Here is a 7,848-nt window from a genome sequence, read left to right as displayed (position 1 = left end):
TTCCTTCAGGTTTTTTGAAGACTTTTTGAACTTTAGCTGCTTTTTTATTTATTTATTTTACTTTTTTTTTTTCTTTTTTCTTTTTTTTTTTTACACATTTTTAGTCCAGTTTAGGGCCTCTAAAACCTCACGGTTCAGGTAGAACATTGCTAAAGTTCTTAAAAACTCTTAAAGTAAGATGGATTAGTATTTTTCTACTTTGAACAAACAGCAAGAGCTGGTTTTGAATGAATTTTTTGTTACTTTACCAAAAGTCTAACATTAAATCATTAAAACAAAGACAACAGTTTAACGGACAGAAAATCATTCTAATGCTAATAAGGTGATTCGTAAAATAAAGTTATTTGAAAACTTGCTGTATGGTAGATTATTAATCTAATTCTAACTCTTTATTATGTACATTTAAACTTTTGTTTTCTAATACCTGAACCATGCATCGTCCACTCGAGATTTTAGAAACGGACAAAAAAATTTGTCAAAAATTTGTAAGGAAAACTTTCAACTTCAGAAAATAAAAATCTATTAAAAATGTAGACGCAAACAACTTAGAAAATAAGAGGTTTAACTGTTTTTTGTTTTTTTTTTACTGTTTGGCTGCTTTGCTTGAGAAAAAAAAAAGCATTTTCTACAAAGTCGACATTTTTAGATTTGCAGTTTAGCAAATTCACACTTCAGTGTGTGTGTCTGTGTGTATTGGTCTCGTTTAATTTGGCCACAAAAATCACTTTCTACTCACCAGGAAGGGAGCAAATTGTCATGCTATTCTCGTCTGGCCCTAATTAGTTGCATAAAAGTTGAGGTTTTTGGACATATGTGTTAAGTTAGCCCAGAAAATTAGCAAAATTACCTTTTCAGTAGAGCCAATTATTCAGAAACAGGAACAGGTTATAAAATGAACTTATACAGGATCTAAATCAATCCTAATTGTTTAACAGGTCATTTATTTTAAATTCAAACCGGTAATGATGTAATTATTACGTTATCTTGGAACTCCTGAAGATGTTATTTTGCATTTCTTATAATTAAAATGATCTCGTATTAGGCTGCGGTTTTACACATCAGCTGCAGTCAGAACTACTTTAACTACATAATGACGATAGAAAGAAACAAACGGAAGCAGATGAGATGGTTAAAAAAAAAGGTACATGCTAATAAAAGTAAATTGCTAACATCGGGGGTTTTTGAGAGTTATGTATGAGAAACGAAATCGTAAAACTAATTGGGAACAGTAGATGAGGAGGCACATGTTCAGGTGTCAGCAGATCCTTACATCACAGACTCATTGAAAGAAATGAAGCAATTAATTTACATCTGTTTTCACCAGGAGGATGCTTAAGTATAGCACAGGTTTTGCACGGCAAAGTGAGAAATGTTTTTTTTTTTGGAATAGACCTGCTTTCCTTGAACTTTAACACTACTCTCTCCTCCCCCCTCCTGCTCTCATCCTCAGGGATCCAGAGCCACTTTGATGTGTCTGATGTGATGAAAAAGAAGAAGAAGAAAAAAAAAACCCTCTGCTGTGCCACATGTTAGCTGATGGAAGTGAGGCCCTCTTTGACTCCTGCTCTGCTCCCGATGATGATGGCTCTTCACGGTTTGTAGCGAATGCTGAGCGCCGCAGCAAGCTGAGCAAGCTCCCAGTTTCCAACCCTTCAGAAACCACAGTAAGTGTCAAAGTGGGAAAAATCTAACCAATCAAAGACAGGCTGGGCAAAAAAATAACTTGGAATTGGGTGTTCCCAGGTTTTCCTGAGTTCGTTTTTGGCTTGTGTCGAGTTTGGCTGGTGTTTCCAGGGCTGGCCCAAAGTTTTATGGTGAAAACAAATTTTGCTCAATGGTATTTTGTCTCAGAAGTCACTGCAATAAACAATAATATTGTCTTTCTGAAACCATTTTCAACTAATGTCTTGAAAAAGGCATAATGTTGCAAGTGCACCCCCTGAAAGATCAACAAGCGTTAATTTCTAATGAACATTTGACGTTGGAACTGGAAGACATTTTGAATATCTAAAGTAAATGAACAAAACAATTGTAACAATAAATAAACTCTATTATACAGGCTCTGTAAACAAAATTGCCCTTAAAAATGTATTCATCATTAGGCTCAGATGTGGAAAACGGGCAAAACTGCCAGATAGGACTTTTGTAAAATAAACTATTTTGTACCATTTGTCAAATATTTGCAGCATTTGTCAAATGGCGGCTTTTCTATATTCTGAAAGGGTAACAACTCTTTAATGATTAAACAAACTACACAAATTATTGCTCTCATGTTAATTTATCATGCAATTAATCGATTTATTGCTTACTATGACAAACTTACTTATGGGTCCTCAGGCAGATTTAGATCAGGGAGTCCACCACAAATCCGTCCTTTCAAGTTGGAGTTTATTTTTTTTAAATTGTATGTACAGCAATCATATTAGTCTGGTTGTATTATTGTCAAATAATGTTTCTTGTTAAATATTGGTGGAGAACTTTCAATCAGAAGATTTCTCTAGATGTTCTCAACCTCAAGCTGCAGCACAAAGGGGAAAACTTAAAAAGAATCACATTAGGATCCTGGAGCAGCTTAGCTTTGCGTTGCCAAGCAGCATCTGGTAAACTCAAAGAGTTTAAAGTGTCTAAGAACAGAAAAAAATGTCCAAAATACCTCCGGAGATGTGTCCAAACCTGCTGATCAACTGGAAGAAACATTTTAACATTGTGCTTAACAAAGAAGGAGATGTTGGAGATCGAATGCTTTGTTCAGTCAGTAAGATTCAAATATTTCTTTCTTTTTTCTAACCTTTTGACTTAATGTATCCTGTATGTTCATATTAAAATCAAACTTCCATAAAAATTCAAGGTTGTTCTTTTGTTTGTGAGCAGATTTCCAAAAATCATCAGCAATAAAAAAAATATTCCCTGCTGCAAAATGTTTCAAATTTGTCACTAAAGGAAACTAGCTTTTTCTAAGTTTTCTCCATTTTCCTTTGCAGTTGCATATTTGTTACTGATTAAAACATTTTTTTTAAAAAAAGATGTCTTCAATCACAATTAGGTGGGAAATTGATAGATTTTTAGAAAACAAAGTCATAGATCTAAGACTCATGAATGTAAAACTGTGCCAGTTTTACACAGTAAAAACTACTGTAAGATTTGTTTTGTGGGTTTTTTCCCACTGAATTAGTGAACAAACTCTATCTTCTTGTAGTATTTTAATTTAAAATAAGCATTATTGAGGGAAGAAACCAAAAGGCCTATTCACAACGACGACAAGGGTCTGCAGAATATTCTGCATCTTTTGGATGCATGCCTCCTCCAACACACCTGAATCAAAGGAATGGTTGATAATCAGGTTTTTGTAAAACTTGCTATTGCCAGTAAGGTCATTGGGGATTTTGTTTCAGGTTTGTTGCGGCAGGAATGCATCCAAAAGTCATAAGACAGTAGCACTTTAGGGCCTCTGGCACATCAAATCCCATTGAAACCCATAAAAGCATGTTGTTTAGTCATGACTAAATATGAAAAAGTTTATTGTCATTGTATTATTAGTTACATGAAGATTAATGGTGTTTCTAGGTCTGTTTTTATATCATTTTTCTCTGTTTTTAATAAAAAATATCTCTCTTTATGTGCAAATCAAGGGAGAAATATTATCATATATGAGTTATGAACAGGGTTTGCGGTAATATGCAGTTTAAAAGCACCCACAAAAGCCTAATTTAATCCGTGTACCACTTTTAGTAAATCCTTTATTGCTGCTAGGGCGTTTAAGGTATTCCGCACTACATTTATAAGCTCTGACTCCGTGCATCTGCTGTTAAAAGCGAATAAAACAGCAAAATCCACTCACACAACATCTGTTTACTGTTCTTACGCTGGATATTAATAATGCAAGCTCTTCTGCCGTCATCATGTTGGGTTATAAAGCTCGTCACCAGATGTCAGTGTTGGTTTCAAACCTCCAACCGCTGCGCGCATATGACACAGATCACGTTTCCGAAGCACTTGCATGAACAATTAATACCCGATCAACTGTGTAAGAATCGGGTCTCGGCAACAACTGCAGCACAGGCTTAGACCGGATTTGGTGACTGATGGCAGATGGCTGTTCTTAACCTCCGAGACGAGCTAAAGAGGAACAATAGCGCCGGGAAATAAAGGAATTAATGAAAAAATTGGGAGATTTGTTCGCATAGGTTCAGTTTAATATAACCACCGTCGTGTTTTTTGCGGTTTGAGCCCCGCACGTCCAGATCGTGACTCCTTTGAAGTCTCTGCGTGTGCGCATGTGTGCCGGGGTGTGTGCAGCCCGCTGTCATGTGGGCTCATTGTTTACATGCTGCCCAAATCTCAGAGAGGGCGTGTAGCCCCGAGAGTCTCTGTGCGTGTCGTCAAATAACATTTAAACAGCGTTTGCTGCTGCTGTTGTTTCACGTTTGAAACAACAGCCCCCTCCACCTCCCCACACCCCTTCCTCCCCTCTCAGAGAACGTTCCCTTCATCCCCGGTGATGTGACACGAGTTGAGAGGATTCATTTCAGAACCACGGCCAGCTCCACGGCGAGAACAAAAGGCGGATTTGAAAGCGCTAGGTGTCAGGGACCGACTGCCTTTTACAGGCTAAGGGAAAAACGGAAAACCTTCAGGGGGGGTGGGGGGGAGGAGAAAGAAAAAGAAACGCCACCTTTCTGAACACAATGTCTCCACCAGGTTGTGTTCTGCACCTAAAAGATGTTATTTCTTTCTCAGGAACACAATTTTATGTGTGAGTTAGGGAAATCTCAGCGTAACCCAGTTCTGTTAACCGTCTAGTGCCTCTTCATTTTCTTTAGCTCCACCTGTGCAAAGATTGAGATGGACAAAATGTCATCAAAATGATTTAAAAAAAAAAAAAAAAAAGGATTTTACTTTATTTATTCTTCCCACCACATCAGATGCTAGTTTTATTGCTGGCTGTCTATTTTTTTCATATATATTTCTCTCCCATCGCATGTATGCAAATTAGATTCTTAAAAAAATGTTTTATAGAGCTTGTAAATCATGTCAACTATTTGACTATTTGCAGGAACTCATTCTGCTTCAATGTAATTTTCATGTCTTTAGTCATTGTCAATAAATTGCTCCAACTGGATCAGTTGGACACACATTTTTCTAAAAGATTAACAGGTGTAGAAGTATTATGTTTTGCATCATCTTGTTTTTTTTATGTTTATTTTTATGAATGCCAATTTTATTTTAATTTCTCACAGTTCATAATCATTTTAAATGTTAACTTTCAACGATTAAAGTCTTTGTTGAGAATAAAAATGAGATTTGTAATTTGATTTCAAGGATTTGACCCTACAAAAGCATATTTTTGAAAGATTTTTTCAATTGTTTTTTTGCACCAGTGAAAATTGGGGGACCAAAATAAAATAGTAAAATAAAATGTAATTTTGCTATAGAAAAGGAAGGAGAAATCAAAAGGTTTGTCAATGACACAAAAAAATGCAGAAGGGACACGGATTCCTCTGTTTAGTTTTAAAGGATTTTTTTTTTTAAATGTAAGGAAAACAAAACTGACTACACAAGCTAGCCAGACTTTATGAAATTTGCAAAAATGCAGCCAAAAATGGAAAAAAATGCAAATTTTCCTTGTCTCTCTTTACTCTTTCAATTTTAGCTAATAAAATTGTACAAATTTGTATTTCTGTCTAGAAATACAAGTGTAAAAGTGGACTAAATGGAGCGCATTAAAAGCCACCTCAACTGAAAATCATGTTTAATATTTAAAGCTCCTCCGTGAACATCCGCCACACTTAAATCCCTGGTAACGTTTTGTGATTTTTAAAACGATCTCAGTAGTCCTTGCTAATTTCCACTGAAACAAAATATGCAAAAGGAAGCATTTAAGTGTAGATTAGTTGTGAGTTGTGACGCTCATTGTGAGCAGGAGCGTCCCTGTTTTTGCAGCACATACTTTCCTCCACGGTGCCGGTAATTTAGCGACGGTCCCTGGCGGCAGACATCACGGCTCAAGCAGCCAGGGGGAGGGATGGAGCTGAGATGGACAGGGAGGGAGACACCGGCTTACGACGTCAAAGGAGTACAGACACACAGGGAAGAGGAGAGGACAGCCAGACTGCCAGACTGCCAATTCCCTACGGTCCGCTGAATTAGGGAAGTCTAAAGACTCATCTGTCACAAGACCCTCTTTTTAGCCACGCCAGTAAGAGATTGGTTTTATTTTTTTTTATTTATTTTTTTTAATTTTTTTCCTATTCAAGAAAAGAGAAATCCGGGGCATCTGTGTGAAAACAGTAGTGGAAAAAAACCAAGATCTCGTAAAATTCGCTCATGCCGAATAAAGGACCTCGGCTGGATGTTAGTTGTGTTGTTTTAGGGGGCGTGCGGGCCTAACTTGTTACAGGATTCAGAGACGGACAGATGAACTGAGAAATAATAATAACCAAACAGGAAGGAAGAAGACACGTCAAACCAGATCACTCCGATTTTTTTTAAATACCACGACCAGCACCACAGGTATTATTCTCTCAACTCTTTGTTTTGCGTGTCTGTGGGGTTTTTTTTATGCTAAAATGCGTGAAATCGCGTCCAGGTCATTGTTGTTGTCACCGATGTCTTGACAAAGAGCTCTCCAGCTGTGCTGACTGACACGCTGTCATGTTGAGCTCAAATCTGCCACAAATCCACAGGAAGGATTTGGTTCAGGCTACAGTAATTGAAAAATCTTACACAAATATGGTGATAATGCAGGGAAAAGAGCGGGTGTGCTATCTATTATACAAAAAAAAAATAAAAAATCCCCTAAAAGGGAAAAGCATATATTCTTTACAGATTTTTTTTTTGGCCTTTTTTGTGCGTTTCTACTCAAAGCACATTGTTAAACTGTGGCTTTTTCCGCTTTTGAAGTTTTATTTTTAAATTGAGAAATAGCTTGCAGTTCTCCCAGAAGCAAACTTTATGACTGTGTGTATAAGATTAGCTTTTGTTGCAGGTTTTAAAATCCTTCTGATGTGATCATCCTAGACTGTTCTAGGGACACACAATGTTGAGAAAAACAAGCAGCTGTGATACTGATGTTCAATATTGGGCAGTTTTGCTGTTGTTTACATGCAGTTTACTATATTTGTCTATATATTTTTTGCTTTATTTTACTTCTGTTTTATGCACAATGGTATATATTTGTTCTTTTTTTATTTCTGTGGTTTCATACGTTTATATACTGTTTTAAATTTTGATGAAATGAGAACAGTTTATTGGGTGCCTTTGCAAGACAACAAAATTACACCAAATAGGGTATTGTCTTTTTTTTTTTTTTGTCACTAGACCTTCCAGTTATTTAATTTGTAGAACCAAAAATGTGTTTTGAATGCAGATTTTCAGGAAAGTGCTAACTTTTTTCTGTCTAGAAGATAATCGTATTAAAAATGATACATCTGGTGTCAGTTTAAAGCTTGATTATATAAACAGAAAGTTCAGATTAAAAAAAGTATTGAATGTATTTCTTTATTTAACAGAAACCGTTTTTGGTCGCCTTGTTTTCTAAACTTGTTTGTGTCGTATTCAGTACATCAGGCTTTTGCCCTCGTTTAATCGTTAGCAAACCTTAAACGCTTATTATCTAACGCAACATTGATTGATACGTGCGTTTACTAATTAAAAAACATATTTACTTGATGCAGCAGATTTTTGAGAAAAATACTTTACCAGATAAATAATTGTATCAGACATGACAAGAGGGTTAAGTCTTTAAAATCTTTACATTTTTACATAATTACTACATTAGGCTTTTGCAGCCATTTTATTGTCTTTACCAAAAGGTAATAACTTTGTTAAGGTAGAATAGGCCTCAATTAT

General features: G+C 36.0%; 1 protein-coding gene across 3 annotated transcripts in view; it reads left to right on the top strand.

Moving 5' to 3' along the window:
• Window positions 1–7,848, top strand: part of celf3a (cugbp, Elav-like family member 3a) — a 49,692-nt gene that overhangs the window by 2,562 nt on the left and 39,282 nt on the right. For 2 of the 3 annotated variants that reach the window (XM_044138191.1, XM_044138189.1), the window contains exon 1: window positions 6,030–6,510. The gene's annotated coding sequence lies outside the window, so the exon portion shown is untranslated. Of the gene's footprint in view, window positions 1–1,450; window positions 1,665–6,029; window positions 6,511–7,848 lie in introns of those variants that run through there. The other variant, XM_044138190.1, reaches the window with a different exon arrangement.

This window comes from Gambusia affinis, linkage group LG14 (assembly GCF_019740435.1).
Source record: "Gambusia affinis linkage group LG14, SWU_Gaff_1.0, whole genome shotgun sequence".
Classification (NCBI taxonomy): domain Eukaryota; kingdom Metazoa; phylum Chordata; class Actinopteri; order Cyprinodontiformes; family Poeciliidae; genus Gambusia; species Gambusia affinis.
This window is presented reverse-complemented; position numbering and strand designations above follow the sequence as displayed.